At 42.4% G+C, this 26,008-nt stretch overlaps 1 long non-coding RNA gene across 1 annotated transcript in view; it reads left to right on the forward strand.

Moving 5' to 3' along the window:
* LOC121897022 overlaps positions 1 to 21,974 on the forward strand; it is a 111,632-nt gene extending 89,658 nt beyond the window's left edge. The window contains exons 3-4 of the long non-coding RNA XR_006096166.1: positions 4,037 to 4,089; positions 21,778 to 21,974. This is a non-coding gene — a long non-coding RNA (uncharacterized LOC121897022). The remainder of the gene's footprint in view (positions 1 to 4,036; positions 4,090 to 21,777) is intronic.
* The last annotated feature ends 4,034 nt before the right edge of the window (positions 21,975 to 26,008 follow it).

Here is a 26,008-nt window from a genome sequence, read left to right on the forward strand (position 1 = left end):
ATAGTAAAATAGTAAAATAATTCAAGTTGCAAAGATCACAGATGTGTCACTTAAAACAAGTCTTATTTCTTTTAACTCCTTGGCAACCTGCATCTGTGGGGACACGGCCGCTGGAGGGTTGAGACACACAAGGTGCAGTGGAGAGGCTGGGCTGGGCGCACTCTGCTCAGCTGCAGCACCACTGACCCTACTGGAACACACAGCGACTAAAAACAGTAGAAAATGTCTCATTTGTTTGTGTACATAAAAGTTTAAACACAACTTGAATGCATTTGTTTTACTCTCTTTTCAAACAAAGGAATACAAATTATATACCGGGGTCATTCGGTGCATCTTGTCTGTGTCCCCCTCCATCTACATCACTACTCAGGAGGCTTTCTCTGATCATTCCTGCAAGTTTCTCATAAAGGGGGAGTGAGTTCCAGTATCCCCTTTTCCCTGCCCATGGCGCAAACACTTTACTTTTATGTCGCAACACTTCTGTTTTATTTCGGAGGATCCGACCTTCTGAGCCAGCAGCATTCACTGCGTCCACCATATGCTGCTACTCTGAGTCAAACAATATATTTTTTCTTGCCTCAACCTCTCCAACAAGAACTTCAATTTCAAACTGTATGAAATTTCTTTTTTTGGCTTTTCTGTTGGCGTTTGCCATGGTTGTCTTCATGCAGTTGGTATGAATGAATATTATTTAGGGACATACATGTTCATTGTTACAAGATGCTCTGCAGATTCGATTGTGATTTATAAAGAGAAATCAGCGTAGGATTTGCATGCACACTGTCTTATAAATCAGAATATTTTTGTGCGTAAGCACTTTCTGTGTTTCATCCGTACGCCACCTTTTGACATGAATCCTGCACACAGTTTTATAAATGACTCTTGGCCATTCATGCTAGTATTTCAGTTTGTCATGCTTATTAAGCTTCATATAATCAGTATAATGTTGGTCCATTTTAAGCTGAACTTATCATTAATTTATTGCGTCGAGTGAAGTTCGCCAGCAGACTCGTGGAACAAGCTGCTGGCTCGTTAGTAACATTTCTCTTTGTTCGTATTCAGATAATTGAATTGAATAATTGAATAACTGAATAATTGAATAATTGAACATGAACCAAAACCAAAAATATCGGTTTGCATTACCACAAAACATAAAAAGGAAGAATCAGTTTACTGTATCCAGATACAGATCACGTGTTAATACCAGGTGTAAATGGAGCCATAGATACAGCAAGGGTTGAAGGTTTCCTGTGGATTTTTTGACCACTAGTGGCACCATGGAGCAATGTTTTTATGAGTGAGATTTGATTGTATTGTGCACCTGCACTATACACATTCCTGCTGCCGGTTGCCTGCTGTTCAGATAATTGGTGGCGGTAATGTGCAAAGAAGTATAGCAACGTACCAACAAAGGCAGTGAAGAAGAAGACTGCTATCTAGCAAACATGGATGTAAACAATGCACAATTTTGATAATCAGCTTTGCAAATGCTTTACGTGGAAGGAAAACAGCCAACATGTTTGTCAGTTCACAAGGATACACGCAATGCATTTTGGTGAGAAACGCTGAATGTAAACATACCCATGACCCGTGTTTTCCATACTGTTACATGTTCAGGTCAAAAGTTGGGTTGGAATAGATATAACTTCATTCTTCTTTCCATCAGCTCCCCACGCAGAACTTGATTGTTTATCAGAGCCGTTATTTTAGTATAGGTGTGAAGTCAAAACGAGAGAAAAAACGTTTCTTTTTTTATCTCAGAACAAAGGATACCAACCTGCAAAAACAGGACAGGCATTCATGGCTTTGTCCTATTAAGAGCCTGCAGCTCTTCCTGTCTTACCTTTCTCTTGCTTTCTTGCTTTGCCTTTTTTTTCTCCCGGTAATCTATTATGTCGTCTTTATCTTGCCTCTATCTTTGATGATCTGAAACATCTTTGTCAACATTGTGCGATTGTGTGTTTTCATGGATTTACAAGCCAGTGTGTGTCCTGATATCTGCCAGGGAACATCTGCCTGGCCATACTAGTGAGGGGCAAACAGAGAGGGGGCGAATTCTTAACAGGCCTCAAATAAACTGCTTCACAAAGGGGACTGGGGAGGACACTGAAGTCTGCCAATCAAGTGATGTTTTCCAATTAACCTGGGGTTAAAAAGATAGGTAAACCTCCTTGAACAAACGCTGAGGAGACCAAAGAGTTGACTGAAAGTTACTCGCAGTCTTTACTTGGGTGGTGACGGGATGGGCTGTTTGCTCAGGCTTTGGACTGACTCACAAATCAAAGTGTGTGTCAGAATGGAGAGATTAGGGAGCCAGAATAGGTCTGAGATTCTACCTGTGCCCTTGTCTCTTTGTTGTCACCCACCTGGATGAACTGTTAACATTGCGTAACACACACACACACAGAGACACACACACACAACAGAGAAACTTTCTACTACCCTGATAAAATGCAGCTGTTTTTATCTACTGCTTCAGAACTGAGGAGGCCCAGTAAAGGCTGTTTGAAGAACCGATGAGTGTAGCATTGTTCATAGTGGGAGAGTCCCCGTTCCACTGAAGCATTCTGCTGCTCTCAGTGTGGCCTGTCCCTCCAGCTGCTGTCATTTCAGGACACGACACAGACTTTAAAGCTGGTAGTACACTGTTAGTACACTCATGCATGGACCTAAAGGGAGAGATAGAGCGAAGGAAATACGCAAAAATGATGACAGAGTTTCAACTAGAAAAGGGGAAGTTGTAACTTCTCTGCCAGAGCTGCGTGATTTGTCATTCATCAACTGTAATAAATATTATCAGATGCCATCAGAATGAGTGGGATCGAATTACAGCACAAAGCGTACAGTATAGCCAAGTCAGGTTCTGCTGAATTACATTTCCTTGTGTTGTTGTCTCACATTTGTTTATCAGGAAGCAGGTAACTGATGTGCACTGCCAGGAGCTCAGGTTTCAAAGACAAGGCTGGATAATGGAAGACGTTTAAAAAGCCATTTCAGACAATGCAGGATCTTAAGTCCTGGATGTCCTGCTCATCATTCATCTGATCCCATTTCCTGACTTCTGAAGATTGAGGGATCTAATTCAGACCTCTCTGCTTTCACCTGCTTTGTAGTCTCACTGTATTCACCTGGTTTGAAAAAAGAAATGTGTGTTTTGACAACTTCACATTTCACTGGATTTCATGGTACAGCTTCCCCACCTCCCCGTGCTCCGTCACTCCTTCACCCTCCTTATCTTGAAGACTCCCTTCCCACTCCTTGCGCTCTCTCTAGGTGAATTGAACCTTGTCTTACTGTTAAATGAAGCTCTGCTGGAACTCGGGAGGGAGGGAGGGGTGGGGCATTACCTTTCGGAAGTGAAGCTAGCTCTCTGACCCTCTGTGGTGAAAGGCCCTTAGGCTTCACTGCATCTCTCACATAAGATGATCTCTATGGGGAAAGCAGGAGATTACTCCTGATAGGAAGGAGACTTAGCATTAAGTCAATTGGCTCCTTTGTGGAATAATCCGCTCTTCTCATCCAAGTCATTGTGATGAGTGATAAGGCGTCAAGTGCATATGAGTTGAGGAAAAAAAGAATAGCAGAATAATATCAACCCAGTTTCTGTTCAAATGTTACATGAAACCGATGTTATAAGATTTTGTTTCTTGTGATGAGGCACACTTTGGCTGTGCTGTGATTTCACTGACGAAAATTTTTTGAAAACTTTTTCGTACTGCTCATTGCTGGAAATGTCACATGTACTTTGTTTAAAACTGTAAAAACACATTATTTGACAGGACGCAGGAAAATATGACACATCAAAGACTTTTTTACGACAATTAGAATGTGTCATAGCTTATTTTATCTAACTGTCAATAGCAGGAATTTCCAATTTGTTATCATCACATCATCAAAATTACAACAACTTTCGAAGTCACCGCCGGTTACCAGCAAAACTACAGTGTGTTAATTTCTTTAAAATGTCATTACTTGAAATCATTCATCCTCATCACTCTGACTGTGCTCATACTGTACTGTATATTGTGCCCTCCAGGTATGGGATCTTATCAGTGGGAAATGCTCAAGAGTAGCCTCAGGTGATCTCAGGTAAGATGAATTACCTTTTTTTTCACTGCGCTCACGTGAACCGCTGATTCACGTGAGCAACCACTCTATGCGTGCCTTCTTTCTGTGTTTCAACTCGCTGGGTTTCGAGCCAAACTAGCCTGAACAATCATATTTTAAATGATTCATGGGCTTTGTGTGAAGAGACACAAGATATGTCAAATACTCTTGGCCCTTGGCTGGATGTGTAGGAAACTGTATATTGCATATCCACTATTACAGACACTAAACAGGTCTGTAATAGTGATACACATGAGACATTACAAAGTAAAGGATCAATTAGATGTTTTGGAAATGCTCAGATGAAGCAGTCCTTTTCTGACAGTACAGATTGTCTCAGTGAATGCCCCCGCTGTCCCCAGATGCCACCATCTCTGTTAACAATATCATAGCACTGCTGGGCTTGTAGTTTTGTTTTGATTGAAACCAGTCTCACTGGCTTGTCTGTCTCAAGCAGGAGCCTGAAAAGCTTTCTTCTGTCTGCTTATAGTCTTCTTCTGTCATGGTTGTTTCTGAAACAAAAAAAGAAGCTTCATGAGGGAGTAGTGGAAATTTTTGCTCATTACATTCTAAGTGATCTTAGTTTAGAAATGAAACTTATTGTAGCTGGGATTAGACTGCCTACAGTTGTGCTGATGTTGACATTGTTTCACAATTACATATTTGAGCAGTTGCTCGACTAATGTCATACTGCTCAGGTTTACTCAGTTCATGGTTGGTGTTGTGCTCTATTGACACACATCTGTTCTCAGACATGTTGCAGGTGTGTAAATCTTCGATAATGGGAAATAGAAGTAGATTTCAGTGAGGTAAAGGTCAGCAGAGAATCTATTATTGACCTTGTTACTGTCATTTTCAGTATCACAATGATATGATACCACTACTGTGTCTTTCTCTGCCATCGAAACCTCACAAGCTTGGATTCCTGTAAATGTTAGCTTTAGGTGGTTTCTCTGCTTCTATCATTTAGCACACAATGACTGACTGTTTGCTTTTTAAATTGCTAATCATTTTTTTATTCTGAAAAGCTACAGTAGTGTTTTTAGCTCAAATAAGAGAAGAACCTGGTTGTATGACAAGCAATGGTTTTGACTTCCGTATCATGAAAAAGAACACAAAATGGGCGGTCACACCATTTTTGATATTTTTATGAATAAGAAATTCAAAAATCTATACAGTACAAAGAAAATAAATCCATAAAAATAATAATACTTTTAAAAGTTATAGTTTAAATCAAAGACAGCAGAAATTACAGACTACAGCGTTGAGGTATTTCTAACTACATTTTACCATATCAAAGAGGTTAAGCAGGTTGAGATACCCTCACAAGTCACGAGTGCCGCTATTCTCCTCTACAGCAGCACAAGACACAGTGATAGAGAGAATGAGAGGCAATTAGCGAGGCAGAGACATTGACGATTAAAGTCCACAACACACAGACGTCACAACGCAACCGTGCGTATGAGGAAGAGAAAGCACAACAATCAGAAAGAGAGAAGGACCATTAGAGACACAGTGCTACAGTCAGAGAGAGTTGGTTTGTAATAATAATTACAGTATGCGTACTTAAGTCCTCAAATGTAACACGACCCCAGTATTTTCATGTGTAATTTCAAGGAAAGGAAACATATATTCCTATAAATCTTATATTTATGCAATAAATCAAATAGACAACAGCCACTAGAACGAACGCAGGTCACTTGAACCAATGTTACTACCCACCTTGCTGTATTTATAACTATAAAATGATTTACATAGTTCTCTTAGACTGAGTTGGTGTTATTTCCAGTTGAGTTGTACCAGTATCACTACAGATGTTGGCAAAGCTTTTGTGGTATTTCCATAGAAACACACAGGGTTTAAAGTGGTAAATAAATGACCATCTCACCATTCAAAATCTTGCCCTTTCACTGGAATTGACAACTGAACATTTTCATCACCCCTTTCACAGCTGTACCTCTGCGTGCACTTTCTCAATGCTAATTGGCCGTGGTCTGCTAGACAAGAACGCATACAGTACAGTGTAGTCCAGTGTGATAGAGCCTTCCTGGGTCAAGTGGCTGCTCTCAGGGTGACTCGACACTTTTGACATGTGGATGGCTGTTCACCAGCAGCAGCAGAACACTTGTGTTCACAACGTTTGGCTGTTAGGATTAGTGTTGTGCAGCTGCCCTGCTCCTCACAGCTGACAAACCTGGGACTTTTAGACCTCTTCGCACCAATTTCCATATTCAATCTTTTTTAGCACATATATTCACAAATACATTGTACCGACTTAAAGTATTGTCATTGGTAGGTGCAAATTTATACAAGGGGGGTTTTTTCGTGCAGATTATGTGTAAGAACGAGGGAGTTACACGCACACATAACTTCACTCCTTCTTAACATTATTACTCAAAATGCACACCAGTCAGCACACTGTTACAAAGTGCCAGCTGAAGTAAAATCTAGTGATAGAACACCAGAATCCATCCATAAACATTATTGGTAACTTTTTATGCTGCAATCTTGGTCAGGTTTTCCACCTTCAGTGGGACTCACCTGATTAAATAATGATTAAATTAAAACAATAAATAAATACCGTGTTGCAGTCGTGCCTCAGTTAGCTGAGTACTGTATGATCAATGAGATCCTGTCTTCTGGGTTAGGGCCTTGTTTTTCTTCATGTTCATGTTCTAGGGCCAAACAGAGGAAACATCTGCTTTACTGCTGTTCTAACTGCTCCATTTCTACACACACACATACACACACACACACACACACACACACACACACACACACACACACACACAGGCAGTTCTAGTGGTTTGGCCTGCCAGAGGAAGAGTGTTACTACACAAAGCACACATGCATTGATACTTACGCACACACACCAACACACTCCCACACACACACAGATGCTGCCTGTCTTCCTCTCATCCTCATCCTGTCACAACCACTGTGCAGTTTGTCCTCCACCCGACCGTCTCTGCCATCAGGACCTGCACTGACAGCTGCTCTGGCATCCAAGTCTATCAGTCCCATTTTCTGTCTCCTTATATTGGTCTGTCTGTTCTCTGTCTCCTTCTCCCGTTTCTTTTTGTCCATCTCGTCCTCTGTTTTGACAAGCAAGTGTTTCAAATGCAGGATTGTGCTGTCACCAACTTTAACATTCAACCAAACAAGTAACAATGCACCGAATATGACGGTATGGTAAGAACAGAGAAGCTTTGGAAATTTTCTGGTACTCTGACATGGTGTATTTCAACCTTTATTACATTCTACATTCGTACAAAATCATCATATCAACAGAAATATTTGGTTTTCTTAGTTACAAAATATGTTGAATGTTTAGCACAGAATGTTTGCAGTATTCTTCCTTCTGTGATTAAATGATTAGAGGGTCTCTCATGGCATGTGTCTGGATATTTGGAGAAAAAAGAAATTCTGTGACGACCTTCTGCCAGGTTGATAAAATGTTAGCATGTCAGATATACGTTCTGGGGCAAGATCATTAAGTGCTTTTAGAACACTTTTAGAACACTTTTAGGAGCAAAATCTTCAAGTCAGTTCTGTAATTAACAGGTCGTCAGTGGAGCTGTTTGAGAATTGGAGGGATATGATAAAAGTTTGGGTTTCTAATTTCCGCATTTTTAAGCCATTGAATGGCTTTTGCAGAGAGACCAGTAATAAGTACAGTAATATAGTCTGCTGGTGAAAAAGACATGGATCATAGGCTGTATAAAGATGGACATAGTGAGGTGTGACATCAGACACTGGTTTGCATTGGAGATGTTTTTAAGCCCGGAGTTGCAGATTATGGTGTGCGCAATTTTTTCCATTCGAAGCCAGGAACTTCCAAACAAGGAGTGCGGGATGTTGCCTTTCTAGCTAAATTGTGCTAACAGGGCAGGTATCATAATCAAGTAACATTAAACTTACTGAAACATTGCAACGATAGTGAGCAAAATGTCAATCACAGCTGTCAATCAACACCCATACAGAAGACATCGAAGCCTACTATGTACTACTAAGTCTTCAAATCTTGTTAACGGAACAATAATGTCCAAAATGACCACAGCCCAAATTTTGGGATTGAGACCATTAGACGGCAACCAAAAGTAAAAGATTTGTTTTGTCACTTGTGTTGCAGTGGGAGAGACTCTATTCTGCATTATGAGGGAATGCTGGTGCATACTGGCTGCCGCTCCTCTTTGCTAAACAGACAATTGACTGTGAACTTCACTGCTCATGTGATTAACGTGGCCTTCCTGCATTTTGCTCAAGCTTTTAGTGTTTTTCCATTCTGTCTGCATGTTTTGATTGCTTTGATCGAGTTGGAATATGTTCTGTAAACTGGCGGACTTTGGATTAACGCTAAAGTACTGCCTATCTTCTCTACTGGGATTTGTGGATTTTGAATTACTAGTGCAGTGCCTGTTCAAAACGTGCCTGTTCGGAATGGGCCAATTGCTTGGCCTCTGGCCGCTACTTCAACGCATAGAAAAATTAGGTACAGTCTATGTGAGATGTGATTGAGTAGGCTATATACACCAACAACATGAAAGAAACTAACATTCTATTAAACATAGATGTTAAATATATAAGTACTCTAATAGTAAATACATATTCTTTGCTCATTTCAAATATATTTAAAATTAAAATAATGTGAATCCTAAAATAAAGTGGATCAATCATATTGAGCTCTTTGATATTTTATTTCTGTGCCTTCAGTTCAGATTTGAGTGGGTATGTTTGCTCCAAAGATTTGGGCTTTGTAGTGACGTTTCACAATCACCACAGTCTCGGAACTTATGAGACAAACTGGTTTTGAACTGCCCGCGGAAGTATTTCCTTTGTTTTACGTACGTAACTACACTGTGTATTGGGCTCTGAGCGCTTCCAAAACAGGGGTGACCTACTCTCAACAATTCACCTGGACGCATCGTGTGTAGTCACTCGCTGTAGATGCTGATCTGCTAAACATGCTGCTAATGCTATGCTTTCTGTCTAGACACGGGGTAATTGATTAAAAGGTCTGTTTTGGCTGTCTACGTCTCTCTTTTTAGAGCACTTTTCTCTGACTCGTGTCACACCTTGTCTCTGGTCTCTCCTCGACATGCTGGAGTCAGTCAGCACAGCCCTGAAGCTCCAACCTGCCCCTGCACAGACCGGAGTAGCTTGCTGATCACTGGTTTATTCAAAGTTTATTAATATTAAATGTATCACATGTTCAAATTGCACCAAATTCAACATTGCAATCCCTTGGGTCCCCAGCCATACACCCAATAAGTGTGGAGTCGATCAGATGAATGTTTCAAGAGATATGCAAAGGACATACATACAGATATATAGAAATACACACACAGAGTCCTTCCTTTAGTAGAGAGATTCAATGTAAAGTGTTTCATACCTTCTCTACTGGGATTTGTGGATTTTTTGATTATTCAATGTACAGTGCTTCCTACCTGCCCTGCTGGGGTCCCTTTTCTCTGGACAACAGCAGCCGTCTCTTTCTCTACCCTGCCAGCTTGGGTGTGGCACAAAGTCCCGTCCCCTGTCCCCTGCATTCTCTATCAGCTCTCTATCTCTATCACCCAGAGCTGCACTGTCATTGACAGACTCTAGTGCCTGGGGTTTTTCTTCAACTAGAGCTCCCCTATGTTTGCTGTAAGATCTCCACTGTGTGAATGTAACTGTGGCTGTTACCAATGCTGCCATTCTGCCCAAATGACTCAACTGCTTTGATTATGATGTCCTACACCACCATAAAGCTGTGGAGTTTATGCAGCTTCCTAATTGCATCCAACAAAGGGTTTTTAACCCACTGCCAAGAGTTTGGGATTTTAAGAAACAGACCTCATTACATCCCTGAAGGCTCACTCCTTGGTTTCAGTGTGGAATACGGAGGCAAAACAAACTTGGACGTCATCGTTGGAAACATCGCAATACTACCCTATACCAGGTGAGGTGCAAAATATTGAGTGGATCACAGTGTACTGCGGAGTTTGCAGAGACTTCCATCCTCAGCTCTGTCTCCTGCCACCATGGAACTATTTAATACACAATCTCCCACCAATAAATCCCTCCTCATACATGACCACATCTTGGACAAGGGACTTGATTTCATGTGCCTAACTAAAACCTGGCATAAACCAAGGGACTACTCTGTGTTTAATGAGGCAAACCCTCCTGGCTATAGTTACATGGAAAAAGCCTGCAGCTCTGGCCGTGGTGGTGCTTTAGCAATCATACACCGGGCTGAACTGAAACTGTCTCCCCTTCCTGATCTTTCTTCTATTGAATGTCTTGCTCTAAAAAATAAACCTCCATACTCCATGACAGTGCTTCTCATCCACCCCCCCCCCCCCCCCCCAACCAAACTCATCTTTCCTCCCTGAGATACACAACCTCCTCTTCTCACTCTGCTCTGTGTCAACCAACATTGTCATTGTTGGTGATACGAATATGTACATATCGACAACCCCTCCTATCATTTTGTAGTATAGTTCCTGAGTCTGATTGAGTGTCTTGGCCTGAAGCAGCATGTTGATGTAGGCTGAGATGGCCAGCTGATGTCTCATCCGGCCAGCGTCTGCAGCAGCAGCCGCCTACTCTGACAACGTTGATGCAACTTTCTAAATAGGTGATATTTTGATAAACTGACCACATATTGGGAATGTAAATGGTTTCTTTCTCGTCTGAAAAAATATTAAAACTTAATAAAGTGACATATTGACAGTCCTACAGCGGACATTACAGCAGCTTTCAGCCTGGCTCTGCCATTATGAACGGTGGCAATGGGCAGTGCTTCTTCTTCTTCTCATGTTGGACTGAGGGCAGACTGGACACTACAGTGACTCACCATCACTCCTGAGGTACAAAGTGGTATTCAGAGACAGGATGGACCAGAGCTAGTCGGTTAGCATGTTTCAGTAGATATCTCTGCAACACAATACATATAGGTCTTTGACATAACGTCAAAACTGTTATTTCTTCACATGCTGTTGATAATTTTAGTTAATTTTGGAATGTTTTAAACTAAAATTCTGGCCAAATCTTACACATTGTACTTTTAAAGATGCTCAGTCACAGTTCTACTCCAACCTAACTATTAATAGTCCTGGCGACCCAAAGTGTCTTTTTTCCACCATAAATCATCTCCTGCAGCCACAACCATCTTCCCCAGTTAAGGCTACAGGCAATGTAACAGCTTCATTGACTTTTCAGAGCCAAGTCAGCAACATCCTCTCTCTGATGTCCAGCTGTTCTTCTCTGCCTCCCCCTGTCATAGACCTTCTGTCTGGGACCTTGCCCTGTACTTGTGCCCTGGACCCCATTCCCACAGCTCTGCTCAAATCATACATCCCCACATACATCCCCATTCTCAGCCCCCTGATCACCCAAACTGTCAGCCTCTCCCTTCAAACCCGTAGTGTTACATCTGCCTTCAAAGTCGCAGTCATCCACCCCCTCCTCAAGAAGCCATTTGTTGGACCCATTCGTTCTTGCCCACTACAAACCTATCTCCAGCCTCCCTTTCCTGTCCAAGGTGTTGGAGAAGGTGGTTGCTTCTGAGCTTCAGGAACACCTTAAACACAACAACCTTTTGAAAAATTGCAGTCAGGTTTTCACTCAGCACACAGCATTCAATCAGCTCTGCTGATGCAGGGTCCCTTTCTCTCCTGATTCATCTTGACCTGAGCACTACATTTGACACTATGAATTACACTATCCTTTTAGAGTGTCTCCACACCACCACTGGGCTGTCAGGCTCTGCACTTAAGTGGTTTCAGTCCTACTTTTTCCATAGGTATGTCTCACTAGGAGGATGCTGGTCTAGATCGCTCCTTGTCACCTGTGGTTTTCAGGTTCTCAGATTGGTTCTCAGCCCCATCCTTTTTACCTTCTACATGCTCCCCCTTGGACATGTCATCAGCAGACATGGGATGTATTTTCATTGCTATGCTGATGATACCCAGCTGTAAATCAAATCTGCCCCAAGCCCTTCTGCAGCCATGTCATGCCTCAGCACCTTAAGGAGATAAAGGCCTGGATGAGCACAAATTTCCTCCAGTTAAACAGCAGCAAAACTGAGGCTCTCCTTATTGGCACCAGATTCAGTCATCCCCCATACCTCATCTCACTTTTGATGGCCAGGATATCCCCTTTCCTCCATAGTCACTAATCTGGGTGTTAGGTTTGACCCTCAGCTGAGTTTTGATGACCATATAAGATATTAATGCAAAACCTCTTTCTACCATCTCAGAAACATCTCTAAACTCTGCCCCTCTCTAACCCTGTCAGATGCAGAGAAACATGTTCATGCCTTTATCTCCTAAAGACTGGACTACTGCACTTCGCAGTACATTCAGAACAGCGCTGCCAGGATCCTGATGAGAGTGCGAAAACACGAACATATAACACAAATTCTGTTTCATTGCACTGGCCCCCTGTCTCCTTCTGGACTGACTACAAAGTCCTGCTACTCGCATACAAATCCATCAACAGACATATGTCTCCCTACCTACAGGAACTAATCATACCACAAACCTCCACCCACACCCTCAGATCTGCCAGCAGCTTGCTCCTCCGGGCCCCCAGTGCTAAGCTCTGCACCATGGGGGATCGAGCCTTCTGCTCTGCTGCACCACACTTGTGGAACAGCCATCCTAACCATCTGAGGGCAGCACAGACCCTAGTCTCTTTTAGAAAATACCGAAAGACCTTTCTATTCAGGAAGGCTTTTTCATCTTAACTGTTATTACTATTTACTCAACAAGTCCTCCAAATTAAACAACCACATAGGTCGTTCTTACCTGCACTCCAGAACCACCCATTGGAGAATAATATGCCGCTTTCCAAAATAGAAGCGTGATATGCCACTTTCCAAAACTGTCTTAAAAAATAATGATGTTTTATGATGTGACAATGCTGTGGTTAAAGTCTGGTTAGGTTCAGGCAAAAAACCCACTTGGTTAGGGTTAGGGAAAGATCATGGTTTGCATTAATATGTTTTGCCTTGAAACGTGGTTACTACTTCCTTTAAGTTAGGCAACCTTTGTCATCATGGCAACAGTAAACACCACATTATGTTTTTTTTTTTAATAAATGCCCTGACTTACAGTTGGAAATGGGAGGCGAACAGCGGTTTCCTGACCTAAGACCACTTTACTATCAGGCCATCCACCCAACCCACCTCCCCCTAATAAGGAAGTCACCTTATATAGACGTCATCTGAACTGCGTCACTTCTCCAGGCCATAAATACAATGGCCACTAGATGGTGTCTGTCACTCAAATGTAACCATAGGTCATTTTGGGCGACTGAATTAACAACCTGTAGGGTCGTTTTTCTTGGGAGGACAGGCTCTATTTTCTTTATGCTGTGTTCTATGTTATTAGTACTGTACCACTTTAAGTTTCACTATGAATGAAAGGTGCAGTACAAATGAAATGTATTAGCCTATTTATTGTTATTATTATGACTTGTTGAAAAAAATGATTTACTTAGTATTTCTAGAGAGAAGTTGACGCTTTTTTAATTGGAGTCAATTGGAGCCAGGGATTGGAACAAGCATCTAGTGGCCATCGGTGACATTGCACTTAAAGGTACTTCTACATTGGCTTCAGCCTCAAGCCATGGTAGTTGCCACTTGGCATGGACAATTTGTTTCTGGATCTGACTAGGAGAGAAAACAATACATTTTTGAGATATTCCTGAGATGATGGAAGGCTACTTTGGCAAGGCAAGGCAAGTTTATTTATATAGCACAATTCATACACTAAGGGCAATTTCAAAGTGCTTTGCATGTATAAAAAACTTTCAAAGAGTGAATCTAAAAAGAGTGTTAAAGGAAATTTAATAAGTAAATAGGTAAATACAGGCAATAAACAAAACATTAGAAGGCAACAGAGAATAATAGAGTTTTAAGCCTGCTCCTTAAAGGCAGTCAGAGTTGGGGCACACCTCCACTAGATCCTCGAGTAATTTGTTCCATAAGTGTGGCTCACAGTAACTAAATAAGCCTCCAAGATCTTTGCTCTTATTCTTGGAACACTCATATTGTACAAGCAGGTTAGCAATGTAAGATAATTCCTTGAAACTAAATGATTAAATACATTATTTGTCATTGCCCTCCATCAGAAAATGTGTGAGTTTTTACTGATCTGGCATACCAATCAACAGAACATCATCATCTCTCAGTGCCATCCAAAACTATTATAGTTCTAAAAATGATTCATGTGAGAATTTTCTGATCTGCCACCACTATGCTTATGGTTTGGACAGGCTAGACACAAAAACAACTGCGTTAATGGTATGAAAAGATTGTTGTTTAAAAAAAAGACAGTTTGATTAAGGTAAGTGAAGGATCATGGTCATGTTTTACAGAAAGCAAGTTAACTGTTGATTGGGAAATGCAAACTTCTCTCTGTCTCCCATTTCAAAGTCACATCCATCAGCTCTTCTTCCTAAGAGGTTTTGCAGCATTAAAGCATCCCACTACTTCCTCTTTTGCTTGTCTGATGGCCACCAGGGGTCCTCATCAGATAAACGTAAACATGGGTCATTTTAAGTTCATTTTATTATTGTAAGGACAGTCTTAAATTGTGTTTAGACAGATCTTGTGATGTTTAAAATGATCCCTAGAAATCAGGACACATCAGGTCCTGGGAAGGCGTGGCTGTAAAAATGACTGTTTCTTGGTGCTACAGTGGATCAGACGCTGACTTTCTAATGCCTCACCATTGCTCAGACACAGAAATAGCTCTTGTGTGGGCCCTTTCAAAATTTTAGAATAATAACCCTCGTCACCCAAAAGGGAAAAGGCAAGGTCTGTCCTTCCCAGAGATTATGGTGGGAAGAATCGATGACTTCCTCCATCTTTCTCCCTCAGGGGACAGGGGGACAAAGTCTCACTGGTATTAATAGTCATCCTCTGATAAGCCAGCCAGTACGCTGCCTTATGGTGTCACAGCCTTTCGTCTCGTTGTTGTGAGAACCTCTTGTTATAGTATGAAAGAGGCCTTATAGAATATACATTTCCTTGGCTTCCTGTTTTTGTTCAACCCCCTGTTCTTCACTGTACATCACAACCTTTTTACAGTACAATAGGGGACACTTGAGTGTCCCATCAGTAGACACATGAAACTGAGTCTTTGACAGTTTTCTCTTTAGTTCTCTTTTGGGTCTGTGATGCTGCCTGTTGCCCCAGAGCCGTTTTACTATTGGAGCCTTGTGTCGTAAAATACTGGGAGCAAAGGTGATATGCCTCTCTCATTGACACTGCTGTTATCCTGAATGGCAAGTTATATGTTTGCCTCACGGCCAGACAAGCCATTCACCCCAACACATTGGTCAGAAAAGAAGCTGTAAATACAGGCAGTCAACTTTTCGATAAACGCATTGTTTCTGAAAACACAGGAAACATCATGTAACACTTCAGTATACTGTATAGTCACAAAAAACAAGAGTTGTGCTGGGAGAAAGTTGCTTAAAAAAACTGTTTTTTTAGAGACTGATACAAAGACACGAGTGCAACTAGAAACAATAGAGTGGTTAAATTGAGAAGTGATTTGTGCCCATTGAATTTATTTTTTTGTTTCTTGACTACTCAAAGAGTTATTTTTTCATTCTCAGCTGGGTTTGATAGCCTGAATGCCCCAAATAGGTCCTCTGAAAGGAGAGCATGGGAAAAATAGCTGTCGTTGTGGAAACTGCTGGGAAAGACTGAGTTCTCATTGGTAGCAGTGCAGGGCATTGTGGGATGTGAGTGAGCTGAGAAAGACTGTTTTGCTCCCTCTGTGAAGAAGGAAACATGGAAACATGGACACAAAAAGCACAGAGATTAGACCAGACCAAGCAGAACTAACTCACTGCAGTTTCTGCTCTGTTGGCTTCACTTCACTCAGAGATGGGAAGATGAGAGGTGGATGGTCGGTGATAGTGGCAGTGACTGTGGTGAGGTGGGCCGGGTTGCCACTCTTGTTTCGCAATCGTCTGCTCCAGCCGATTTAAAATCCCCTGACGTCGACATGAGCAGTGGCGGCATGCATACCGACATACCAGGCTGATGGTTGCTGGCCCATTAGCGAGGCCCAAGTGGTGGAGCCCACCCAGGGCTGCCGACCCTCTCCTGCCCACCTTCTGCCTTCCTGCCCAGCCCTGGCTCTGGATCAGAGGCAGGCCGCACGTCGGGGGACAGGGCTAATGATGGCCACAGCCATGCCATCCCTTTCAAGCCCCAACCCAAGAGTACAATTTTGGCTAATGCTATTTCCTGCAGATAAGATGCAAACAAGCTGCTTTTACTTCTTTTTCCTCATCAGAGGTTTGGGAGGTGAGGGGAGGGTAAGCTGTGGCAAAATACGTGATTGAGTCCGTGCTCTGTTTCATCATCAGCTGGCTGGGTGTTGCTTAGCTCTGCTGGTGGCTGCTATGCCTGCTATCTCATTCATGTAATCTAAACTATCAGAGAGTGATATATAAAGTTGAATGAGTGGAATGAAATAAAGAGTGGCCACTTTATGTGCACAGAACTTAAACTAGTTATCCATATCGAACCATTTTGCCCTCTATCAGTCCCTAAATGGTTTAATCAAGGCTGTGTTACGTGATTATTTTACTCACCCAAGACCTTCTAAATTGTTTCCAGCTTAAAAGGAGATTGTTGGAGATATTCATGCTACATGGAAATGGTCTCCTGTTTTGCAGTTCTGTGGTCACACATTGTCTTTCTTTGAGACACTAAATTGTACTTGTTTAGCAAACTATGTATTCAGAAAATATCCAACAAATAATGCTTTTGACTGAATTTCACTGAAAAATATCAGGATTAGAAAATTAGAAAATTTAAGCAGATGCCTAGATTTGTCCCAGTGCATACAAACATCATTTTGTTTTGTGCTGCAAGAAGGTACTAAACACTGCAGTGAACATGGTGCTCATGTGGAAAGCAGATCTCCCGACATGTTTTCCAGTAAAACATGTTCTAAAAAAATTGTGAAAATTGTTTTTGCTACAAAGGCATTTTTATCATTAATCTTACCCAGATTTTAGTATTAGAATTAGTATTTAGAATAAACACAAATAGATTCTTTCTGTTGTTTTTTCGAAAGCGATCTACAGAACAATGTGGTGGCTCAGCTGACTAAGACTGACTAAAAGATAGATTAATCCAAAGCTTTGCTTTCTCCAACTCATAAATCTTCTCTAGCTTGTTAGTAGGTTAGGACAACATTACCATGCTTAACCATGTAAGTGAGATCATCCTCCTGACTACTGATACTACACTGACAGGATCCCTTTTCTCAATGAACTCATGTAATCCATTTCGAATCCAATCAAAACAACAATGAGGCTGACAGCCAACCTCAACTTGCTCTGCCTCATCTCACCATCAACCCAGCTCTTTTTGGCTTTTACTGCACTGGAAATAAATTTTTGATTTGGGTTCACATTATGTGATTTGCTCTTGATCAGAATATCAAAAATATGTTTGATACTCCCTGCAGCTCTGAGTAAAAAAACACCACGTGATTTCTTTGCATTTAATAAACTGCATCTTCAATCTGTGGCTACACACCCGCACCATCACAGCGCCTTGTGTTATTTTGCCATAGTGCCATAGTCAGTGAAAATGCTAAGCTATGCGTGTACTGGTGATGTCTGTAATGGAAAAAGAAATATCCTAAAATTCAATAAATGTGCATCCTCCCTTGAGAATGTACGTCATAAAAACACGCCAGCTGGGTACAGTGAGGGTGATTGTGCATCCTCTTGGCATTTGGTATCATCTCTCTGCCTGTCTCCGTCTCGCTCTCTCTTTTTTTAGGACAACAGTGTCGTCAGGGGGGATGCGTGATGGCAGGCAGGGTCTGAGCAGAGCACACACATCCGTCCACGTGCCCGTCTGATCCCAATCATTCATAAATTCAGCCAGAGAGATTTGTATCCGCCATCCGCCCTGCAGTGTCTGTTATCTTTGTCCCCTACCGCCCTGTGGCTATTAGGAAGGAATGAGATGTGACAGTACAAACGCACACAAATACATTTAAATGTCTGATGCTGATGACAGCTGTCTGAATCATCCTGCTCTGGCATCTTTTTGTCCATCTTTTCTACATCTTCCGTATAAAGAGAATACTTATAGGATACTTTAATCATCACTTTATTTTGATTGAAGTATCTTTTCACTCTCTATTCTCATGCAATTTCCCCTCTTTCTCTGTATCTCTACTTTCTCACCATTTCTCCCTGTCCCTCAGCCATAAAAAAAAAAAAAGCAGTGAAATTTCCCCTCAGCCATTTAGCCCAGATTCAACACTGCAGACAGGCAGGCAGTGTAGCGGCTGTAACTTACCAGAATGTAAATAGAGCAGTGTTTTTCACATTACTTCACCGCTTATTTTTAGTAGCTGAACAAGAGCAGGCAAGGGTGTGCCTTTTCAAGCCCCGACTGTAAGTCTTATCAGCTGAATACACAGAAAAAAAGAAGAGAAATTATAAATCAAACAAAACAATAATGACCCAGTGTAGGAAGTGATGTGTTGATTTATAGTTTAACTTTTAACTGTAACTGGCAGACAATACAGGGGCAGCTTTTTTAAACACAGGGAAAGAATGTTGACTCGCTGTCTCTGTTTTTCTCTTTCTCTCTGATGCACTGCACATGCACTCAAGGTGTAATAAATTTTCACTTTAGCTTTAAAAAAACAGTCACATTTATTAAATTGTATCATGTGGTGCTGTATTTATGCAAACTTAAAGTGATTACTTCAGGGATCAGCAGCAGACGCCAGACTTCTGTCACCTGGATTTTCCCTCCCAGTGACAACTTTAAAAGGCAGATTAATCTAATTTTTACTTTTATTTCATGCACTCCCACCAGCATATGCACTTCCCGAGCACGGTCAAAGCACAAGCTGAGCCACAGATCAGTTCAGTACTTTTCCCAAAGGCTCTTCCGCTATGTTGTTCAAGTGTAGCTGCCAGCCATTCCTCGATTACTGGTCCACATCCAGCTCATACCTTCCCTTCACTTCCAGGGATCAAACCAGTAACACCAGTCTGTTTTAGCAGACGCAGCGCCTGCAGCAGTGGGGAGGCTGAGCGGTGGACAGTGGCTGTGTCTCGCTGCCTCTGTGCCTGGCAGTCTTCCTCCTAGCCGCCCCTCTGCTTACACCAGGAAATGTCTTTTTCCAACTCATTCTCCAATGCACTTAATTCCTCCCTGCTCTCCAGCGACAAAGCCAAAAGCAAAAGAGATCAGTTTTTTCACTGTCTTCCTCCACCTCTTGCACTTTGATTTTCCTTTTTGCAGAAATTGCCTACTGCAAAGGCTACATCAGCACTTGTCAAGTGCGGCTTTTAAAAGGAGACCACTAAGCAAAATCTGCAAGGTGATGCTCTCTGGTTTTAAGTGTGTGTGTCTGTGCGTATACGCGTGTGCTCATATATGTATCTGTTGGAAAGACCGAGGTGCTAAACCCTCCATGTACAGCACAGTCACTGAACATGATGACTCAGTTGAATTTCCACTGAGGTAAGCTGTCACTCTCTGATGAACAGTGGCGCTGAGTCACACACTACACACACACACACACATACGTCATCTAATGTCCCCGACTAGCTTAGGGCTATATGCTACGCTTATACGCTGAATATTTTCAATACAGCCATCGATAAATACAGCAGAACACAACTCTCTCCCTCTCTGTGATGATCTTGGTGCGCAGCCATGGATGCGCACACACACAAACACACACGCTTGTGCTTGGCCTTGTCCCTGTCCAAACAGCCCTTCTATAGTGAGAGGCTCCAATGGAGTGGATCAGCTCCAGCTAAGACACCCTTTCACACTTCCTCCCTCCCTTTCTCTAAACCCTCCCTCCTGTGTGACCACAGGGCCTTCCTTCCTTCCTTCCTCCTGACACAGAGGCCTGGGGGAGTCGCAGGGGAGTCAGGATGGCCGGATGTGCCTCGATCAGACAGACAGACAGACCGACTGACAAGGAACAGACATGCAGACAGGAGGATGCTGCTACTGTGGACTTTGGACTCTGTTTTCTTCCCATCTGGAGCTACAAGGAGAATGACATCATTCCTGTTTTGATAGGACAACAGGAAGGTGGAGGGAGACGGAGAGCAGCAGGGATTGTGGGTGAGAGCATGAAGAAGTATGCAGACACAAAAGGAAACATAAGTGTTGATCATAGAGGAGGCAGAGCTTTGGCCATGCCGGCAGAGGCACACATTGCCCACCTCAGGCCGCCAGGAGGCTTTCATGTGCCTCACGGAAGTTTTTATTTTCAGAAACATACATGATTTTTCCCCCCCCTCTCCTTCCTCCTTTTGAATCTAATAAAGGAATAAAATTAATAAAGTGAATTAAGACTAGTTCCGGATTTGCCTCACAAGAGCTCTTTTCAGGCAGTCTCAAATACGAAGCTGAGGGTTTGCAAGCGCTGGGCCTGCGCTTCACACAGGAAGGCCCCCGGCTATACAAAGTAACCTCATGTCTTAGCATACAGCTCTGTACCTGCAAGCCTTGTACAGCAAAACTCATCTGAGCTCTTGTAGTTTCACAATGTGCTTTATCTCCTCTGCAAGACAGCCATTTCCTCCAGCATGGAGGAACAGAAGAAAGAGGGGAAGAGAGAAAGAATGAAAGAAAAAAGGAGGGAGAGAGGGATCACAATAACAGCAATCTCTCTTCTTTCCCCTCTGTTTTTTTTTTTTTTCTCAGAAGAGGATACAGTGAGTGCCAGCTGTGCTCTGCTGCTGTACAGTGCACACTACTTCAGAGAAGTCAACCTCACTGCACTCCATCCACCCCATTGAACTGCCAGCTCTGGTAATCAATTCTGAGCCTTGTGCTGTCACTGCGGGCCTCTGGACACAGCAGCTGGCTGCAGGAAGACAAGCGCTCTTCCACAGAATCTGTCCACCGATCAGCTGCACCCAGCTGTCTAGCAGCAGCCCCGCTATTCAGAGCACTACTGCTGCCGCTGGTGAGGGAGGCCTCTTTCACTGCTGTCACCATCGCTGCTGCCTGGAGTCCCCTTCACCATACTTTCTTTTTGACTTCTTCCTTCCTAAATTCTCAACCGTACAGACACATCCGCCCTTGAGCTGCGCAGCAGGCCTCATATGTCTGTCTGGGCTCGCTTTCTGTCTTTCTTTTGCTTTCTTTTTCTTTCTTCCCAAGTCAAAATATCCATCTGTCTCTGCCTTTCCCAACTTTTACTCCACTATTTCCATCTTCCTTTCTCTCTTTCCCATCTATACTGCTGTCTTCCATGCTGGGTATTTAGATGAACTTTTCTCCTTTTCTGCTGTTGTAGGCTTTCTTTCTTTCGCCTCCTCCTTGGCTTGATGTTTCCTCCATGTCCTTTCTGTCTCTGTCCATGTCTCTTCTGTTTTGTGGTACCCATTCCTCTTTTCCTTCTTTGTTGGTTGCCATGTCTCAGTTTCTCCATTCCTTTCTCTGCAGTCCTGTCCCTTTTTTTTTTTTTTGCCACTCGCTCTTATTTCCGCACAATTTCCATCTCATTCTTTGTCGCTCTGCTCTGTCACTGATCTAAACTATGCCCCCTTTTTTCCAAATGTCACAATACTGTATCTTTTCTTCCCTTTTTCTTTAGAGTAACTTCTTTTTCTGTCCCCCTTTCTGCTGTATTTTTTTCACAGGTGTCTGTAAGGCGGGGATTTACATTTTCTCAGGACAGGCAGCCCGTGGAGAGAGGCCTGCTGGCAGATCAAAGGCTCCGGCTGTAAAACGATCTGAAAGAGTCCGGCATTAGCATCCATCAGGGTACCTTGAAAGCTCCCTGGTCAGCCGAGAGGGAAGCTGAGGGCCCCCCAAAGTGAAAGCCCAGTCTGGAGAGGGGTGATGGAGGGGTGGAGGGAAGGTAGAATGGGGGTGGAGAGAGAGAGAGAGAGAGAGCGAGCGAGACAGAGAGAGAGGTGGAGGGATGAATAACAGGCTACTCAGCTAAAGACATGAAGGAAATATTTCCACGAGGGAGGAAAATTCCCATAACAAGCTGCAAATGTTTTTATTCATCTATTGGATTCAGCTCCCCCCATCTCTTCCTTTAGCTCTTCCTCTCTCTTTCTTCCTCTTTCTTTCCGGTTTCTTCTTTACAGCATTGAGGCTGTAAGAGGAGAACATCTCCATCTGTGCACCATCTCCACTCAGCTCACCAGACGCAGACTTTTACTACTCCACCCTGCAGTCTACTCACAGGGTCATGTCTGGTCGGGGATGGGAAGTGGAGTGAAGGAAGAAGGAATGGAGGGAGGGATAGAGAAACCTGGATTGACTTCTTTTTACATCAGAATTGAAAGTTGGAGAGAAGTAGTGATGGCAGCAGTGTGGGGGCTGTGTCTGTGTGTTCCTTCTTCTATGCAATAAGTATGATTCATAGTCTTGAAATGGATAGGTACCTAACATGTGCGATAGGGATCAAGATTAGACCTGCATTCCTGGTGTGTTCCAGTGCGTCAGCATTTGTGTCTTTTTCAATAACAACAGTAAGTCCACATTTGTCACATAAATCTAAAAAATGTTCACTGCCAATGCAATGTGTCTTTAATGTAATAAGGCAGAAAGTAAAGGTGTGGAGATCGGGTAGTCAACGGACATGTAGCGCATCTGACTTTCATATAGTAAGCTGGAGCTCACATACCGCCATCGACGTGCAAAAAATAATGCTTAAATATTTTATATAGACGGCATTAAAAAAGAGACATTGAACGTTGCGGAAATCATACATCAACGTTATGCAACTTCTTGAAGCTCCATTCTTTGTGAAGAATGAAAGTGCAACATTTTCTTGTTCTCTATACATGAGACTTTAATGTAAACTCTATGAAAATAAAAAAAAATCCAAAAGTTATCATTTTTAGATTAAGTCGTTTAGACAACAATGGCAATATCTTTACATACTACTACTACTACTTTATGAAACTATTGTGGCCTACAGGTGCGCTGGTTACCTTCGTGCGTTAGGGTTAGAGACATTAGAGACATTTGACTTTATCCACACAGACCTTTAAATTGTCTCGTTATTTTAAATGCGCATATACTTAACTCTCAGAGAGAAACGACAGCCCACAATCAGCCTTATCATAGTTTCGCATTTTTTGAACGTTTATTGTAGTAGTATGAGATATGATCCCTATAAACAGTATGTTAAGGACTTTAGATTAATTGCATAGGTCACTGGATCCTAGAGGAGCATTGCTCTACATACAGACTGATTTGACGAAAAAGCAGAATTTTCGCCCCCTCAAGTAATAATTCAAGTGATGTGATCCACAGATTTACACAAACCTCATACAACATATCAGTGTATATGTACATATTTACATTAACATAGTAAAAGTGTTGAAGCATTCTCACAAAGATCCACACACATACTACTAATGGACGTAATGTACTTCCCACACAGGATCACCCAAACACACACACACACACACACACACACACTCCAGTTGTGCGTCCGTCACTGTGCAGCTTGCTGACATGTGTGGAGCCTCCTGCGTGCGGGGCCAGGGCTGCATGCCACTGTCTCGGCTCAGTAATGGATGTCCCGTTTGTTGCACACACTCAGACACACAGACAGACAGACAGACAGACAGACAGACAGTGGCGGGGCTCAGCTCGGCCGTCCTGTCCACCCGAAGATGAGTTCCTCCTCTGTTTAGGGAAAAGGATGTGATCTCACTTGTTAAAAATCCAACCTATGTCGCTTGCCACTCATGACTTAATCCAGGCTTCTCCTTTGTGCAGAGAGCCCTCCCCTTCCCCTATTCTCCTCTTACTTTCTTTTGCTCTCTTTCTTTCTCCTCCTATCTCCTATCTATCCAAATATCTATCTATCTCTCCTATCTATCTAAATATGTCTATCTGTTTGTCTGTCTGTCTAATCTAACTTTTACTTTATTTACTATGAATGATGAAAGCCTATGAATGTAGACTCTTGTATTACTGTGTTGTTGTCATGTTATAGGATTTACTCGTAGTAGGTAAATATGTCGCTTGGTGTCACCTCACTTATACAAAACACGTGCATACTGGCCTTTCATGCAATCAAACACAATTCCATTACCAGCAACAACATATGCAAGTGTGCATGAGCACAAACAACACAGATTCAAAAACATGCCAGACAAGCAAAAGTCTGAACTTAAACCGGCAAACATGTCTATTAAATGTTCATTTTGCTCCAGTAAAAGCGTGCAAATTATGTGTTTTCTGTGTAAATGTGTGTGCTTCAATGTAATACTGTCATGATCACTAGCAGAATTTCTACTTTGTGCTAGTTTGATCGTCACCTCGGGCATTCAAACTTTGTCAAAACTGAGTGAGTTGAATCAGATTGCAGAGTGTTTTAACTTTTCCTCAGTATTCATGGTATCAGTTTTTTTTTTACATAGATTATATGGTGATGGCCCATGTGGGCTCGCCCATGGACCAGGTGCAGCCCTGTTGAAATTAGAAACATTGCAGTCTACTGAATGCAGCTCCCAGTTGATTGTTGCATTGTTGATTTGTTATAACATCAAACCAATCACTTCCTCTTCCACTTCCTGATAAAACCCACCAGCAATTCAATATAGATCAGACAGATAGACAACATATTTGTGAAGATGCAGATAAAGAGGGGTTAGGTAGAATTTAACAACATGCTGTGCTGTACAAAGGCGATATGCAGCCATTGTGAAAGTTTTAACAAAGAGACATCACATGCGTCTTTCCCTGCTTTCATCACCTTCAAGAGTAGCCTTCCAATTGCTCCTGCTGTAGATTTGTCTACAACGGCCACTACAGTGTTGGAGAGCAATGACAACTCCAGTAAAGAGGAGAACACAGGTATATATACGCTACCTGTTGTGGACAGTGAGCACACAGCAGCAGAGGAGATGGTGGACGGCTCGGCGCTGGGAACATTCTGTGTACGTGTTTCAGTGTGTGTCTGGCAGTGTGCGTATGCGTGTGTAAGCACATGCTCATATATGTTCAAACACAATAAATAGCTATAATCTCCTTGCAACTTTAACTAACAGATTGTGCATCTGTTACTGTTTTTTAAGCCACTTTATGTGGGACGTTTGTCTCCAGTGCAACATGTCGGTCCAGCTTTCTATTGCACAAACACTTTATAGTCTACATATGTACATCCAGTGAAACCTCTTTCAGTAGGGTCATGATGCTTCTCATTTGGCTGTGCTATATATGGCTGCGTCAGAATGACAGTGGTAATGAGAGCTGAACATATGGGCTTTTTCTGAAGAACTAATACAATGGGCTGTTGAGAAGCACAGTTGTACAGTGTCTTTCATGGTCTAACTGTACAGACGTATAGAACTAGGCAACAGCTTGTTGAGGTTTTTGTTATTAGTTTATTCTTTTGTCTGGCCGAGCTGTGTCTCCTTATGTTTGTGTGTGCATGTGCATATATGTGTTCGTTCATGCTTTCCCTGTGTGTTCAACATTTTCATGATACTGCACTCCTGTCGTCATCCTGGCCAGTGATCCTCATCTCCTTCCAGCAGGTCCTGCAGTCCTCACTTCATACACTGTCTTGCTTGTCAGGGTTTGCCAGGGCAGCTGTCCGCATGCAGCAAGTGATTGTGGCACCTCATAACTGAAGCTACAGGGAGAGAACGAGAAAGAGGAACTTGATATACTTCTTGCCAACAAAGGCTGTTGGACTGAATTGGCTGAGTGATTTTTTGCTGTTTGAAACTTCTCAAACCACTTTGTTTCATTTTCAAACATCAAACATCTTCCTGTTAATTTGCAGCTCTTTTGTTTTTTCAATTTGTCTACCTGCATAATACTTCTTGCGGTTGCAGGCTGGGGCCTATCCCAGCATGCATTGGGCAGAAGACATAAAGACACAGCGGATGA

Source organism: Thunnus maccoyii, chromosome 5, assembly GCF_910596095.1.
Source record: "Thunnus maccoyii chromosome 5, fThuMac1.1, whole genome shotgun sequence".
NCBI lineage: Eukaryota > Metazoa > Chordata > Actinopteri > Scombriformes > Scombridae > Thunnus > Thunnus maccoyii.